We start from the raw sequence: 18,125 nt of genomic DNA on the forward strand, positions 1-18,125 counted from the left end.
ACGCCTCTGCCCAGGCTGCCTGCCCAAACCCTCCTCCAGGGTGCCAAGACAGCATTGCTGCCTGCAGTGTCTGCACACCAGCATCACATCCCTTGAGGAAAGGCTGCCTGAAGCCCATATGACAGATGACAGACTCAGAAGGTAATACAGAAGCTTGTTAGAGAACTGAAATCTGAAGCCAGGTTTCCCAAGCCCAAAGTTTATATACACTATTGCATCATCTTTCCATTGCATTAGCTCAACTTCCATGAGTCACTTCACATTTCTGTCTTGAGCCTGGAAACTGCAAAAAGGGAACGTGGTTCCTTGAGTCGTACAACTAGCAATAGGGGCATCTGCCCCTGTAAATGCTGAAGGCATCTTTGCATGGAACATGCCTTTTTTTTTTTTTTTTTTATGTTCATGTGGATCCTAGGACTTGGTAAGAACATGCCCCAAGTGAGTTCCCCTGTTATTGTAAGGTAATGCAGCTAATGCTGCAAACCTGATTGGACATGAGTCCAATCAATAGAGATAAGCAGAAGCAGCAGCCAGATTTGTTGAATAAATGAATTCTTGCAAGTTACTTGCTCAGCTGCTCCATCAATGACAAAACTCCCATCGATTTCAGTGGGAAGTAGGATCAGGCCCTGATTTCTGACACTGCAGATATCAGGAATCTGTTATATAACAGGTGATACAGAATTAATTTGAATTTTTATGAAAGGAAACCATTCTCTGCCCCCAAACTTCCATGGACTTCTGCTTTACAATTAATCATCTATATTATTACTTTCCCCCAAACTGTAAAGCAACAGAGCAGAATGGCAGTGCCAGCATTCCTGTTAAGATCTCACAGCCCTCATTAATAAACGTAATAAGGGCATTGGAGTATCTCAGGAGTGTAATAGGTTACAGATTTAGGCTTTCCTTTGGGTACAATTTTATGTTTTCGTTTCACACACAGAAGTAATGTACTTATTCCAGGATCCTATTTTTTTCATTTCATTTTAAAGCATTCATTTATGCTCCTTTAGTGGTATCTGCAAACTGATAAACATAGCGCTGCCCACTTTATCCACCAAAAGAGAAAAGGAGGAATTAAAACCAGAATTAATCGATTCTCATAGTTTGAAGAATTACTCCTTCACCTTCCAGGTCAAGCATTTTTAGCCACTAAAGGGATTTTGACTTGAGCCCTTCGACTGCTCCTTCCACAGAAGCACAAGGCCAACACAGACAACAGCTACAGGCTAAAACCAGCAAACAGCCACTTACCTTTGTAGATGTAGCTACGTAGGGGAGTAAGATATATCCCTGTTTAAAAGGGTGTAAAGCTAGAATAGTTAAAGTTTATTTAGCTTTCAACCTGTGCCAATGAAAACAAGTTGAGACTGTGAGTAATTGCATATCTTGCTGTAAGCAGAACAGCACATTTGGACGAAAAAGACTGTAAGAGAAGAGGTTAGTAGTCTACCTGCCCAGTTGATCATTAGCTGAATAAGAAGGGGACAAGTTAAAGCCATATAATCTCGTTAGGAGAGGAAAAGAGACCTCAGAGACAAAGTTCTAAGTCATAGTTCAGATTACAGCTTCACAAAGAGAGTCTTGAAAGCACTCTCCCTCCCATTTACAACCACTGAGGCCACTTCCCTCCCTCTTCCTGATGAAAAAGCATCTCTGTAGCAACTGCAGAAACTGACCCCCAGGAAGATCAAAGTTAATATATTCTTCAGCTGTCTAGCACAACGCAATGAACAGAGCAAACCTGCAGTTAACATGGAATCCCCAAACAACAGGACAGAGCAGATGCACAGGAATAACAGAGCACTGAAGGACCACGCAGTGTGTTGAATGGAAAAAACATGAGAACTCTTTTTGGGGGAGTCTTGTGTGATTAGTTAAATTTTCCTAAAAGGTTATTTCGTATTATTGCATCAAATGCTGCAGCTGATGAAAAATAAGCTTAGGGTAGACATTCAAAAGAGCTCTGCACAAGCCAAATCATTCCTAAGCCTGTGGTAGAATCCCCATCAAAGTCACTGAGTTTGGCTAAATATGACTACTTCTAAAAATCTTTTGACATTCAAAGGCACTTTAGAGATACCTAAACACTGGAGTCCTATATTTTGGTACTCGTTTAAATCTTATTTGAAGCTTTCCCCGTTCTTTTTATTTATACTTTTATTTTTTAAAGTTACCAGATCTTGCTAGGAAAAAATCATCTGGAAGCAGTGTGAAATGTGAAGTAAATGGGGTAAAAAAAAGAGAGACCAGTAAGATACTTTTACTGTCCCTGGGGCACAAGAAGACGTGTCCATCAGTGTTTGGATTAAAAATAACATTTTGAAGCAATATGAATAACCCAAAACCATCAAAATGCACTTACTTTAATTCATAGTTTTAATGCATTTATTTATTTCAATTAGGCCACAATGGCTTCAGTTCATTACCTAGTTAATAAAGTGAATTAGATAGTGTTAGTGCAGCAGTTAGCACCAGTGCTTTCTGTTTTTCTAATAGCGTCCAAGATCTATTTGTCAGGAAAGTGGGGCTGCTTTCCCAGTGAGGTTTAGTAACAGCCTGACATGTTTGATGGGTCAGTTTTTGATTCTTTTCTTTCCCCTAGGAAGGGACCAACTCTAAAAGCAATTCCACTATTTCAGAGAAAGCAAATCCTTAAAGGATTAAGCATGATCAGTTAGTACTTTAAAAAACATCTGTTTTTGTCCACACAAAACAATATAGTTAAAGTTTTGAACACATTGTATTCACTGCCTTTCCTCCAGCATGGACTGCTCTTTACAATACACTGGAAAGGTTTAATTCCAGAAAAGGTGTTAGCCTTTAGAGTTTGTAAATAGTTTCATCTAAGCTCATGTATTCCTCTGTACTGGAGGGGAAAACATACAAAAACGACAGGATTAAGTAAAATCTACACCTGTCTACATTGCAAGAATTCAAGGTGCTCTAAACAAGTACCTAAACAAAAATGCCTAAATCATGCAGGTGCAAGACTTTCTGCAACAGCTACACTTAATGTATTTGGCTTTTTTTAGCTTCTGGAACTCCACATTTTGTTATCCTTGAAAATAACCAGTTTTCTTCTGAATGAAAGACATCTTTTGAGGAAAAAAAAAATCACAGTACAGATACAGTTCAGTGTGTAGAAAATGATATTAATCTACTTTCTTTAGTGATGGACAAAAATGGTACTCTCCACTGGGTACAAGAGGGTAAAAAAAGGTTTTACATAACATAGTCATGTATATAGGCAAGTAAACAGAATTTAGGCAAGAGCTTGAAAATGCTACAACAATCTCCGCATGGCTGAATTTACACATGTAGTCCATTAAACTTATTTCTTTAGACACCCTGTTTAGATGTTGTTTCCTTCTTTTAAAGTATTACACACTGAACACATGAACTGTTCCTTTGCATTTACCTTTCTCTGGGGTATGTGAAAACTTGCAGCAGGCTCAGAGTTCCTTGATGGAAGTCACAGATCTTTTCTCTTTGCTTGTGTCTCTTGATGATCATCCTCCTTTAGCCTGTGCAGAGATAGACAAAATGGAGAGGAAATAAAGAAAAGCTACCTGTAAGATTCTTTGGAACATGAAAACAACATTAAAAATAACATATAGATTATGTATATAACCTATAGATTGCCAGGTGCTCTAGAGCGTGGTTGTGGGTTTTCTCTATATCAGTCATTGTACAGCCTTGTGAAAGCCCACACCATTTCTATCCCTCATGTGCCAAATCATGAAGTCTCCCTTCCTCTGCTCCTACCTTTATACAACCTCACATCCACCCGCACTCATTTTGCCCTCTGAACTGAAGCAATGACCCATTTCTTGTGATTAAATTAGCGTAAGTAATAAGATATCATAGAGCTGATTGATTTCCCCAGCAATAGTTATTAACCAGCTCAATTCAGAGGAAAGCAGAGCTATTATTCTAAACATTGATTCCTGAACAGGATTGCCAGAGAGGGGTGTGCTCAGATGTACACAACAGGAATGCAAACATCTAGAGAACCAAAATACTCTGAGCTCTTCACTATGTTCGGTACCAGCTGCTTTCTAAGCCAGGAAGGTTTTCCTGTGTTTGACAGCACTAGGTAGATTTTCTTCCATGAAATAATCTAGAAGCTTTTTAGGATCTGCAACATACTATGGCAAAGAGCTGCATAGCTTAAATCTTTTTTGAAGAGCAAGTTTTATCTGCTTAATTGGAACTTTTCCACTTGCCAACATCATCTGAAGCCCCCTTGGCTGTTGTAAGGCAGATGGGACCTACTATGTGTAGGGGAAAAGCAAGTATACGAGGTGACTGAAAGAAATACATGTTGTGGGCAACCATGGTGTTGTCACCTAAGAAGAGTAGGTGACACAAGAAAGCAGACCAGTAGAGAGCACATTAAAAATATATCACAGAAGTCGAAGGAAGTTCATAGAGCCAGTGAACAAAGCAGTCATACATGCGAGCTATTAGAAACACTAAATAGCAACAAATAGTCCCGCTGTAGTTCAATTATACTGCCATCAGTCTCAGTTCTGGTCCAAATAGCTCTCTCTTCTTCTAGAATTCAAAATGAGATGTATTACACTCTAAAGAATCTGAGTAAGTGTATGTGTGCCTATGGGACTTTTTCAAATCACTTATTTGTCTGAATGCCATTGATTTTTCTCCTAATTGTTATTCACTATGCTAATTTCCCTCACAAATCTCACATGCTATTGATCAAAAAGTAATAAACTCTCCAGCAAACAAAACAAGCATTATTGCAATGTTGGGAAAACATCATTTAATATCAATACCATATTTACAATTATCTTTAACCCAAATTTCACCCGCAATGCAATGCATAATCAAAATCAGAGAGCTGCAGTCAAAAGGGTAATATTAAAAGACTCTCACTAGGCGATTTTCTAGTAGATTATAAGAAGAAAGGCTGAAACAGGCCAATCTCAACAGTTTAAGATATACAGTTAATGCTATAAATAAGCACTGCTGAATAAAGTATAGCCTCCCCTGCCTGTCTCCTTTCTTCTGTTATTTGGAGACAGTCACCATGAAGATAAAACAGAAGTAAGGGCAGCATCGATACTGGTGCCAAAATAACCTATGGAGGATCATGACTCATATAAATTGTGGTTTCTACATTTCATTTTGTTTTTTGATAAGGACACACTGGATTTAATCCAGTTTCCAGTACACGTCTGCTGATTTTCCTCATCTTGATTGGTAATGGTAGTAGTAACTAAGTGGTAGCAATTTATGATCGTTGCAATCTGAATAAATCCTCTTCCAAACAAATCCCCCAAACCATCATTCATCCTTTTACCCCCATAATTTTCCGAATTTTGCCTTTAATTTCTTATTTTATTCATGCTAGTTTGAAAATTCCTGCTGCTTTCCTTCTCTACCATACTACCAATTCAAATTCTAAGCAAGTTGCTGCAAAGTCAATGGACTCAACCTGGTGAAAATAACTGCAGGAGAGATCAGGTCCCACAGGGGTCCAGAGAACTATCCCAAACTTGGGCATTTAAGTCAGATTTTCATTAACCCAAATAGGAGGTATTCAGCTCTTCTTTTGTTTCCTTTATCACCAAAGTATTTCTTGGTAGAAAATCAACTTAAGCTCACTGTGTACATTTTTGACAAATTCAGATGGGAACTTCACCCCACACTGGATATTGTGAATTGGGTTTGATTGCTGAGTGCAGACAGAAAGGCATCACTGGAAGCACATATATAACAAACCTTAAGGGTTGGAAGGTAAGGCAGCTAGACAAGAGCAAGCACACACAACTGGATGCCAGGACCACGATGCATAGTTGTGGGGAACTCAAAAGCTGCTTGAAATCCCAGAAGGTATCTTTATTTGGCACCCTGGCTCATCTTTATTTAAATATGAGCATAGTCTCTGATATTTGGGTCTGAATCTTCTAAATTCACGGGGTTTGGATCTAACGTTCCAGCTCAGTCCTGCTCTAAGGGACTCTAAGGTTCCTAGTTATTTTCCTACAGCTTTCTCTTCCTGCCCTCTCTGGACAGTTTAAAATCTATCTTATACCAGTCCAAGCACACTCAGACTCAAAGATATTATTTCCAAGTTGCATATTTCCAAGAGCTACATGTCACAGAACGTGATGAACACAGAAATCTGTAGCGTGGGTGGATTTGTGAAAGAAGAGCTTTTGAGTGTGGCCTGCCATTCAACTCTGCACCTGGCAAAGAGTGAAAACAATCCGAGCAAGCCAACTAAAACAAAACAAAAAGCAGGAATGGAATCAGCAATCTCAGGGCAACTATTGCCACAACCCTCCTAAAGTTTCATGAATCCCACATTCCCCCCGGCCGCAGGAGCAGCCAGGTTTCTGTCACTAACCAAAGCCACCGGCGTGTGAGTGGCCACCTCCGCGGGGAGGATCACAGAGGTAACGGGCCCGCGCCCTCACTGGGGTAAAATGGCACCACGCCAGTCACGACATACCAGCTACGATCCAGTCCACGGTTTTTTGCATCTTCACAGGCCCAGAAGGAATTATTTTTGTCTCTGCAATTATTTCTGACTAATTTCTGCCACAATACCTCTTTGCATCCAACTCACCGTTGGGAGAAGTAAATGATTTCTCTGGTGATATCGAGCTAAGGTGCCAATCCAAATAGAGGTTACTAATGCAGTGCTGAAAAATCTCTCTAATTAATTTCATAATATTTGAAATTCACATTCTGCTCCCCACACACCCACTTCACTAGTATTTTGAAATTAAGTCAATTTTTGGAACAATCTGCAAATAACGATATTAATAACACTCAGTAAATTGATGGCACACCCTTCCTTGGATGGCTATGTTCACTCCTCACTCCATTTCAAAACCAGATGTAGCGGAAATAAGCAGCCTAAGAATGGACAAGGAAAGGTTTTACGTTCAGGGAAAGACTTCCATATGACATTGACAAAAAGATTTGATTTAGTGAGAAGATCAGGAAGAGTGAGCAGCAGAGCACAGAGCATGTGTTCTTTTTTACCCTTATAACACAGAAACAAAGGAACATCAGGTAAAGATGAATGAAAACAAATTCAAAACCAATAAAAAGAAATTATTTTTCCTATGCAGTCCATGACCAAGTTATGGAGCTGATTGCCTCATATGAAATATCACTGAGATAAGTATTTATAAAGATCCAAAAGGGATTAGTCATTGGCACTGATAATCAAAACAATAAGTTACAACAAAAAGATAAAAATATGGTTGGGTACATGCCAAGTATTAACTGCCTGAGATAAAAATACCTCATGTGCAAAATGCAATTCCACAGTTACGGGGTATCGTGTAGGGTTCCTTCTGAAGTATCCTGGATGGCTACTGCTGGAGGCAGGATATTGGAAGAGAAGGCTTATGGATCAGATTTGCTGAGGCAACTCGCAATTTCTTATTTACCAATGCAGAGGGTGATATGTGAAATAGTGTGGTGGTGCCAGCCAGGCGGTCACTAAAACGTGTACACTAGGATCCTTTTCAGCAAAGATGTCAACAAGTAAGCTTTAGACACTCACCTGTGAATGAAGAACTCCTTTTTAACCATCACAAAAAAAAAAAAAAAAAGTAGTCATATCATGAGGAAGCTGAGGAAGGAATGTGCTGCTGCTACTCAAACCATGTCCAGCACAGACAAACATAAGATTTCTGGCTCCTGGCACCTTTTGTGTACACTAAAATAAATAAGAATTTGTAGCTGTTTACCTAGGGAGTGCACAAAGCCTACACACATCCTCCTTCCACCCAGCACAACACCCGTATTTCTGGTTCTCAAATTCATTTCCAGGAAAAGGGTGTCAAGAGTGCCAAAAGAAGGAAAAAATAAAGATGGGCTGCAAACAGTTTTCATGTCCTGGAGAAAACAGAGGATAACAATATATATATATATTTATATCAAAACAGTTTTGCTGTGCAGCAAAGGACATTCTGCGTTTTTTCCTTTCGAGTTGCAGACAAGATAATGCATAACCTGGTGGGCAGAGCATTTTCCAAGGATACAGAGACTTAGGGCCGTCTCTTTGTTCTGCCTGACTCAATATCCAATCAATTAGGCTATTATCTCTCTCTCATTTGGATTAAAAATTCCACCTTACTCGAGATACCTTTTCTGAGAAAAATGTCATCAAAAACACTAGCTCATGGAAAAAGCTTGAAATTCAATGAACTACTTGATTTGAAAACCAAGACTCTCCCTTTACCTAGACACCAACTAGCTTTAACAAGGACAAAAGCTCTGAAATACCACAGTTTGCTTTTCTTCCTGAACCAAATCCAGACACCAGAGAACACCCTAACCATTCAGTGTGACAACTTTTCCATAGCTTAACACATCTTCACTAGGGCCCTTTCCAATTGCACAGGCTGTAGGTCGTGGTCAGCAACAACAACAACAAAGTGTAACCACCCAAGGCAGCGAAAGCACGACCACATCTGCCAAGAAGTGCTCACAAAACTCATCCAGAGATCTGTAGTCACAAAATCACACAAGTCCTTTTTGCTTTTCCAGCTGTGGAGACAGCTCAGTGCAGTGGAAAGGCAACTTAACGTATCGGTCATCTGCTTGAGCAGCCTTTGCTAGGTACAGGCTCAGTTTATGAATCTTCCTTAAGCAATCACAGATCCTTCCTACAAGCTATTATTTGCTGAACGGTTCATAAACAAACATGGTCTGGATGAAAACAGTTTGTGGTAACTTTTCATTTAAACAACCGCATTGTGTATTCAGCCACTGAGGGTCATCCTGAAAGCCGGGTTTTGCTCAGCCATGCTATCACATAGTCACAGATAGCAACGTAAATCTCAGCGTAGACAGCACTCCCCTGTTTTTCTCAGCAGCACCGAGGCAAGGCAGGCCTTTCTGCAGCACAGACCTCCTCATGTGAGCAGCTAGGGCTGAGCTGAGCGCACGCTGGCTCTTCCTGTTTTTGCTGTCAGTAAGACACAAGTTCTTTTTTTTTTCCAAAGCAACTCCCAGCATCATCACACTATAGTTAACAATGTATGATATTTAAGTCATGTTTTGTGCATTTAGCACATTGGGTAAAATAAAAAAATGGAGACGTTCCAAAGCTTATAAATTCATGACAAATTAGCATGGAAGAATTTTTAGGGCTACGCTCAGAAATATATTGGAGAAGAGACTGGGAAGAATTGGAGAACAGATTATGCAGAAAAGACTGAGAAGATTGTGACACCAATCTCTATCAAAGAAGTCCCTGATAGGTTAAGGTGAAACACAGGAGACATCTGGTCTGTCTACCTAAAGGAACATGAACTGACAACTCTCACCACCCAGGACTGTACCGTCTCCTATGTTACTGGGTGTTTAGCATAGTTAAGTTCTCAGTCTTTCTTGTAGCATCTTGCATCCTGGCATCAACAAATATTCTACGTAACAAGAACAGCAGTCCAGGTATCCCACTTACCAGGTAAGTGTCCTAAGCTTATTTTAGAGAATGAGTTTTGCCCTCCCTATAAATAAAATCCAAGTGCCAGTAAGTGAGACGCACAGCATTTTCCACCAAGCAGTGGCTGAAGCATTCTCCCATGAGAAAACATTGCTTTCCCTGAAGCAGAGGAAGAAATCTAACATGGATCTTACATATCCATTGTTAGGAAGGCCTCTCCCACCAAAAACCTCTCCCTTCCAAGACATATGCAAGTATTTCGTGTCTTATCAAAACAGTTTTGTTTTCAACAGAGGGAAAAAAAATATATATATATTTTTGCCTACATCTTAATCATTTCTCACCACACATGATCTTTTGGACTATCCATGACACAAGGTGCACTGGCTCCACAAGTGGAAGCAACGATGAGGCTGTACTAACACAAGACAGCAAATAACCAGATTTCCAAGTGCATGTGCTTGCTGCTCGCTCACTGAATACATTCCTCTTGGAACCCCAACCTTTCTTCTTTCCATCTCCACAAAGCGTTTCGAGGCTGTTTGCATGACCCTTTCCAGAATGAAAGCATTCACATCAAAACACTTCTGCCTTTACTGTTGACATTATGAAAAGATATTTTCTAGTATCTGTAGAAGTCAGGGTGGATACATCCACTTGTTTTCACTGTTCTGTAGTAAACTAAACCACGCAGGGCCAGTCAGATATCCCACGATTTTCCAAATTCTCCTGTCTGCCTTACCTAGAACCTGTAACATGTTCACAGTCACGCTCATACAGAGCAGTGTGTTGTTTGTTGTTTTTTCTCTTACTAAACCAGCTTATTCTATTTTTCCACTCCCAATACAGTTCTCCTTGGTCAAAAGTTATCTTCAACATAGCTTAATAGCAAGAAACATTCCGCAAAGGCTGCATAGCATTATTTTGTTCTTAACATACTGGGAAATAAAGTGTGTGGGTTTTGGATTCTAGGATCCAGACCATCTGTTAAACCTATCAGAGGTTTGAATTCTAATTTGCTGTTGATTTAAAAATAGTCTCAGCATTACCCTGTCATTTTCTGTAAATTATATATTATTTAGTTTGCCATTTTTAAATATTATAACGTCCTTCTTCTCTTTTCTCTTATGGTTTAATTTAGATTCCTTATCATCTGCACCAGTACCATTCCTCCCTCCCAGTAACTGATCCTCTTCTCTGTCCTACGCCAGAGAACCTAACAGACTACTCCCAGACTTGAAAGTCAGCTCAAAAACTAAAGCTGATGTTGTAATATGAACTTCATCACTGCTGCAAGAGGTCATCTTTTCATAAAAAGCAAAAACCAACAGTTTGTTTATTCTGTGGAATTCATCAGTTTACCCATAGTCACCGTACTAATAACATATCTTGCAGTAAGTTGCACTACTGCCGTAGTGCCTGGCAATTAAGGTATCAGTGCTGCATGTTTAAAACCAACAAACTTCACAGATTTTCCTAGAGAGCCTCAATCTGCATTTATTTCAGAATTAAGATGGGTTTCATTCTTCTAATCTTATCTTTTGCAGCTTGCCCAGCACACAGCATCCTGCACTTGGCCATGGTATTGCTTCCTCGGGCCATCCCACAAGGTTAAACGGGACCTGCTTTTCAGCCCACTCCTAATGGATATGCAGGAAACTACTTCTGCTGGATGTAACATGGCCTTTGCTGCCAAAACAACTATCAGAGCAAAACAACAAAACAGACACTGTGGCAGCAGATTACCCAGACGCTTCTGTAAAGTCTTATAAAAATTGCTTCTATTTGTATGTGTACACATTGCAGAAAGGAAAGCTGCTGCTTTCAAGCTCTGGTAGCAGCAGCAGAAGACAAAACAGGCTCACCACAGTCAGTAACAGAAACTGGGACTGTCCCATCTTCATAGTGGGACCCAAATGATACCTGACGCTGCAGTTCCCTACTGGCTCAGCTTCCTAATGTATGATACAGCAGAGTTTCATTAAGGCTTTGATATTTTACACTTACTTCTTATCTAACCCTAGCCAGGAGAAGATAGAGTTTGTATGTGGTACACTTTCTGAAAACATTGGCATGTGTTCATATTTTGTTTCCTGGCACATTCCTGACCCTCCACTTCAGACACCTGATAGGAAAGAGTACTCACAGCCTGAGTGGGAGTAGTGCATGCTCTACCTTATTAATTACTGGTAAAATACACACGTCTAGAGTGGTGTTTCTCACACATGACCAGTGCACAATAAATTTATTTCTCATTACTTAGTTGTGTTCTGTTCTAGCAATCTAAACTGCAGCTGTGATGAATTTGAGTGGCTGCAAATGTGGCCGCATTAACAACGAATCGTGTGCAGGTGGTTACATACAAGCAGCTCCTGCACCCCGGAATCCAGACTAAGCAGGACAGACTGGCAACAGGTGGGAAAGGGAAGAAAAAAGGAAATAGTAATATGACAACCTTGGAGAGCTTATTTAATATTTCAGTTGATTTTTTTTTCTATTAATAATCAATCTTGAACTAGGCTATCCTGGAGTTATCATCCCTGCCTGTGCAGAGTAACTCTACCTCTCATGCATGCTGAAACCAGATTCTAAACATCTGCGTAACATTCACTGGAGATAGCAGACCTACTGCAAACTGTATAATACTCAAGAGAGTTCTCCCCCCAACACCCAACTTTTCCTTAATAGAATGACTAAAAATTCAGAGTTAAACACCAAATATCAATATCAGTGGATCTCATTAGATGCAAAGCCAGCATTGCACCCCTCCACACATGGAAATCAATCACTGCCCCAAGTGCTCTGTACCCCCAAAGATCTGGTCAATTTGCCTCACTGCTTGTGGAATTAGGAAATGGAGTTTAAAATGGCTTAAAATGTCAAAAACTTTTAATATCTACAGAATTATATAACTTAGTCCTTCTGAATTGCAAAAGTCTAATGCAATTATAGGTTTTGACCTCTTTTGTCCAGCTGCCCTAGAAAGGACAAGCTTATTATTACATAAAGTATTTGGGGGGATTCTAATCAGAAGCTATCATCTACTGACCCTAGCACGCAGAATGCCAAAAATTCCTGTGACTGATCCTGCTAGTCACAGAGTCTCTGGTCTGCAGACAAGGACTCCCAAAAATCTCCCAAAAATTCAGATTACTGTATTTTTACACGTAATTTTAAATCACCAGTTCTAGATTTTAAGAATCTAACGCATACTTCAGCCACTTTCTCTTTCCAAGTCACGAAAACACAATGCACGTACAAGTCCTTGCAACACAGGAGTACTTGTCCACATTTAATGAAGATGCTTTTGGAGCCAGGGCCAAGGCTTCTAGGAACTGTACCACATCAAGGAGCGCAACACAGCTGGCTCACACTACGCTTCACCGAAGCTCCTGTGACAAAATACATCCACACTGACACAAAAATTACTATGGAGGGATCACCAATAAAACAGTTATTTCACTCTGCCAATTCTTCCTGGGATTTAAAAGCCACGGAGGCAACCAGAAAACACTCAAGTAAGAAAAAAAGCAAACAAGAAGAGTCCATGAGACCAGGGAAAACAAGCCGTTCGGCAGTAAAACAGAGGGAGCAGACTTCACAGAAGAACACAAAGGGCTTTGCTGCTTTCTCGGAGGGGTTTAAATTCCCTTCGTGGGTCAGCTCCTCCTCACCCCTGGCATGCAGAACCGGGGTGGGCACTGCGGCCTGCGCCCAGGAACGGCGCAGCGCTGAGGGACGCGGGGCCTCGGCCCGGCCTTGCCCCCGCGCTGGGGTTTGCTTCATGGCGGGGGCAGGCACAAGAGGGCTGTGGCAACACACGCTGGTGGCCTCCGGCAGACTTTTTAAACCCTAAGTGTACATTAAGACTTTGTTTTGGCCAGACTCTGATTTGGGTGGTTTATTTTTACTACTTTTTAATTACTCTAATTGAAGGGGGAGTATTTCCCTTCGGTTCTGCCATTCAGCTGCTTCACCTCCTCCCAGCCACTGCTCCCTTTTGAGGCTCTGCCTGCAAACACCACCGTTAGTCACATTTTTGTGTTATGCTGAAGGTTGGTTGGGCATTCCCCCTCCCTCTGATTCTGTTGGAAAATAGAGAACAGATGAATTTCATTAACTCCCTTGGCTTGTAGGTTGACACACCCTACTACTCATAAACACAGGGATTAGCTAAGTCCTTCTAATAAACAGAAGAGGAATAAAAAAAAAAAAAAAAAATGTCCACTATTTGTTTAAGGGATTTTGTGTTTACAAAGGAGAGAGGAACATATGTGAGGAAACCTGCTATTTAGCTCTGGCTGAGAGAGGGTGAAGGTGGCCCAGAGGAGAGAAGGGCCCTCCTCTCTGCCACCTGGATTTTAAGACAGTCCCTTCTGCGTTAAGGCAGGCCACCACACAGGGTCACCTTCACAACCCTTTACAGACAGGATCTGCATTCTTGTGACTCTTGCAAATACTTAGCTAAAACTTTTTTTTCTTTCTTTCTTTTTCTTTTTTTTTTTTTTTTTTCCTCCTCTGGAAACTACAGCTAGAACCCAGACCTGCACAGTAGTCTCATTAAGTAATTAACTGGATTAAATTCATTGTTTTTTATATGTGCATTCAACAAAAGAGCAAGAAGCAGTTCTGGTAGCTGAAAGGTGGCAAAATGCCTCCATGCTTTCAGAGCACGTGGAAGGGAGCAGGCTTCCAGAATAACTCGAGCAGCGTTCAGCACCTGCTTCACTAACACAGAACAGGCTTCCAAATCCCCTGCAGATTTTTTGCTCAACATTTGATATCCATTTTTCACATCCAATTATTAATCTGCATACACTGAATTCTTTGTTTTCTACAGATCTGCCTGATTATTTAAGCCCTGGAATAAGAAGGCAGAAAATGAGAGAGAAAATGAAGATCTGATTCCCAGATGGATGCTAAATTTGAGGGGGAGGGAGGGCGCACACAGACTAAGTCATTATAATTCAGGATTTATTTCTTGTACTGCAGCCTTACTAAACAAACATTTGGATCAGAAGAGGCAGAGTAATTTGGGATTTAGTAGTGATTTCCATGAACGACCCTGATTTATTCAAAATTCTCAATGCTAAAGCTTCACTTTTCAAGGTCTTCCCCATCCTCTGTTTTTCAGGACCCTTGGCCTCATTTTACATTTCAACTCTTACAGGAAGAACCATACTTAAACAAATCTGTCATTACCAATGCAACATAACAGACTGCCTTTTATTTTAATGCTTTCAGGATATACACACTGTTATAGGTATTCCCCAAAATGTGAAGTCTACATAATAATCTTGGAGATCCATTAATAAAAATACACCTCTATTGATTACCTCAGGTTCTTCTGGCCAGGAGAATAAAATTCTCATGATAATTCTTGTGTAAATCTGTTTTTTCACTAATATATCTGGAATTCTCACAAAATCCCCAAATAAAGCCCACTGCTTTTTAAAAATGTTTTCAATTTTCTGATAAGGAAAGAGATCCTGAAAAGGTCAGAAACAGCACCAGCAGATTAGTAGGTGCTTCCACTGATTGCAACTGGGTTATGCAAAACACATCTCATTTCCTTTGAGCTCTCAAGCCAAGGTTTGAATACAGAGAGTGCGCAAATATAGAAGCACAGCTGCTTTAAGCTTCCTCCGATCCCCACTCATAATGCACAAGTGGTGCTCCTGCACCAAACTGCGCTGCGATCAAAGCCAGCTGATCCTGAGTTTATCAGAATGCTACTGTTCAAACTGCACTTGAGTTTTTACATTTTTCCCTGGTATATTATACGGGGGCCCTTGTAAATCTGATAAAACGCTGGAGCAGCTATAGCTACTAAGTCTTGCTTATGTTTCCCTTCACAGTGTTTTCTGATGCTCTTGACTGCCTCGTGCGGTCACGGGTGTTAACTGCCACTAACTCAGCTCAATAGGAATTGTTTCTCTTGTACTTTTCCTGTTTCAGTGGCTCTGAGACAGACACATCACAGAATCACAGAATTTCTAGGTTGGAAGAAACCTCGTAATGCCCTTCACGCGCATATCTCAAAGTGCTTAACATTCATTAAAATCAAATTAAATAGAACATATAATTTTTTAATTTTTTTTTTTTTTTTTAGATTTGATTTTAACACATGCAACTCAGAACAAAACAGAGGGAAAAAAAAACTTGGTTAGCCAGTCTAACTAAGCCTGGCTGACTACAGAGCCAACTTCTTGCAGCTCTGTCAGCATGTGGGCTGTGAGCCCCTCTCATCTACACAATGACCGCAGGAGATCTGCCACTGGCCTCTCGGTAAGTTCTGACCTTATAACCGTCATCTGCATTCAACAGAAAAGCACCCAACGAATTCAGAGTATTTAAGATCAGATCATTAAGATGCAGTTCAAAGACTGGTGCTTGGAAATTCCCTGGGCACAGGCTACAGAAAACATGCTTCTGGTTGTAGTAGCATTAGATCACAGGAGGCTTTAGCAATAATGTCATCTGCCCCTGACTAGATTGGAGGCTTTTCTGATGGAAGCAATGTGAAATGTGCTTTCTCAAGGCTCCATCACGCTCCCACAGCAGCTATCAGGCAATATGCACAGGAGAGGCTGGTTTAGCTGTGCAGTGCTTGTGTACTGTTATACCCCATAGCCTTGTGTGTCTGGTTCACCTTACGTGGCAGAGGCAAGGAGCAAAGCTGTAAAGCTGTCTTCCTTGAACTCACAAACCTTTCCAAAGCACATCTCTGCACATGGGCAGCTTTCCTCCAGCTGAAGCAGCTCTGCTTATCCATGCTAAACCTGCCATGCAGGAGACCATTTCCTCTTATTTTCTCCCCATAAAAAGTTAAATTATTAAAAAAAGAGAGAGAGAGAAAAAAGAAACATTTTCTTGAGTGGTTACAGGTCACTCTGGATCAGTGAGGTTTAACTTCAGCATGTTGTGATGAAATATTAATACCGAGTCAGTGTGTTTATTTCTTCAAGCGTCTGGAGCCGCTGAGTGTTTATGCCTCGAGATTAGCAGGAAGTGTGTCCATGCATAGCAGCCCCGTACTTAGAAAGTCCGAGATTTCAACATTTGAAGACTGTCCATGGGAAATCAGCTGCATCGGATTTTGTGTCAGTTCTGCTGTGAGACGGAGAGCTGCTCCCAAGGGATTCCAGCCCCATAACGAACCAACAGATTGTCAGCTTAATACTTAAGTGCTAGAAAGGCATGTCTCAGTCCCCGTGTTTCCATCACAAAGTATTTAGACTCATCTGGAGCAAGTAAAATTAGGCCAAAAACTTATCACCAGCACTGGAGATGGTAAGAGGGTCCTGATTTAATCTTTGTGACAGCAAACACCCTCTAGTCAGGCACGGCCTTCTTTATGTTTCAGCACGTAAACATTATCAGTTAAAAATAATAATAATAATAATAAAATAAATAAAGAGAAATTTAGTTCTCCGCATTTTGAAGAAAATATATGAACCCATCACACTCTAAATGGACAATATTTGGTGAGTTATAAAAGACTTCCAAAGCCCCTGCAGGACAGCAGCAGAGCTCATGGAGGTGGGGCCAGGAGAACTGTTTGATCCAGGACACCAAAGGCTGAGCGAGTGCCAGGAAATCCATCGCCTCCCTCAGACTCAGCCTGCTCCAGTTCACTCCATAAACATGCAGGACAGGAAGCCACTTGCCTTTCCCATTTGAAAGGTTACAAGGGTCCTAAAGGAAGGGCATGAGTAGGAGCAAAGGCAAACGTAGAGGAAAAAGGATACTGCAATGTCCTGCCGCAGTTTCACAGTCTGTTTGGAGGCAGATCCACTTCCCCTGTTCCTACAACAAGTGGAAACAGGATCTGTATTTTGGCTGACAGTCTCTCTTATGTGTCACTTAAGCAGGGCCATCTCAGAATTAGTCTTTTTAGGTAGGTTTTTCTCCAAAGAGATGAGTCACAAAACCAAGGTCCTTGCCCCACAGCAATGTTCAGCCTAGATTTCCGTGTCAAAGCTTTCAGTCTGGCACTGACAATTGGTACCAAGCAGCCAGAGCTGCTTGAAAGGAAATGCAAGCTACTAGGCTGATTTGGCTCTGCTGTTTAGGAGGAAATACAGTACAATGCATTGCAGCTTTTTATACAGAACAATTTTCCACCAAACAGTATTCCAAGACACCTTTCAGAGCAAAATACAAAATGTTAGCGTGGTGAGAGACACGTTATGAAACACAAGGAATATTTGCACGTGCAGACATCGATCAGCAGATTTACAAAGCAGAAAGCAAAGGGGATGCAGCTGGCAAAGCTGACAAGGAGATGGTCACACTGTCAGTGATCGGATGTGACTGAGCTGCCAGAGGGAAGCCAGCACCTCTTGTCATGGGACAGACACACAGAGGAGCTCTCTGAGGAAGGCTGAAGTTTCAAAGGGGCTCATTCGCACGCAGGGAAGGATGAGGCAGGCTCAGAGCAGCTGAGTCAGACTAGCTATTGCTAAGGTTTTGTTGTTGTTTTGTTTTGTTTTTTTATCCCCCACTTGTGCTCACCTGTGGCTTTCAGACCGTCTGGCTGAGTTCACGTCTGGTGGGTCCCTGCTGAAGCTGTGTAGCAGTCTCATAAAGCACCTGAAGATAACTCCGTGCTCTACCAGTTGCAATCTAACCTGCATATACAGAAATACATAGGTTTTTAATTCTAGCCCAATTATAAAAG

General features: G+C 41.0%; 1 protein-coding gene across 1 annotated transcript in view; it reads right to left on the minus strand.

Moving 5' to 3' along the window:
- LOC311445462 (uncharacterized protein) overlaps positions 1–18,125 on the minus strand; it is a 342,727-nt gene that overhangs the window by 142,226 nt on the left and 182,376 nt on the right. Inside the window, exons 10-11 of the mRNA XM_084537630.1 lie at positions 17,960–18,075; positions 3,425–3,530 (exon numbers count right to left, since the gene is read on the minus strand). The gene's annotated coding sequence lies outside the window, so the exon portion shown is untranslated. The remainder of the gene's footprint in view (positions 1–3,424; positions 3,531–17,959; positions 18,076–18,125) is intronic.

The sequence above is a fragment of the Aythya ferina genome (assembly GCF_964211825.1).
Source record: "Aythya ferina genome assembly, chromosome: 16".
NCBI lineage: Eukaryota > Metazoa > Chordata > Aves > Anseriformes > Anatidae > Aythya > Aythya ferina.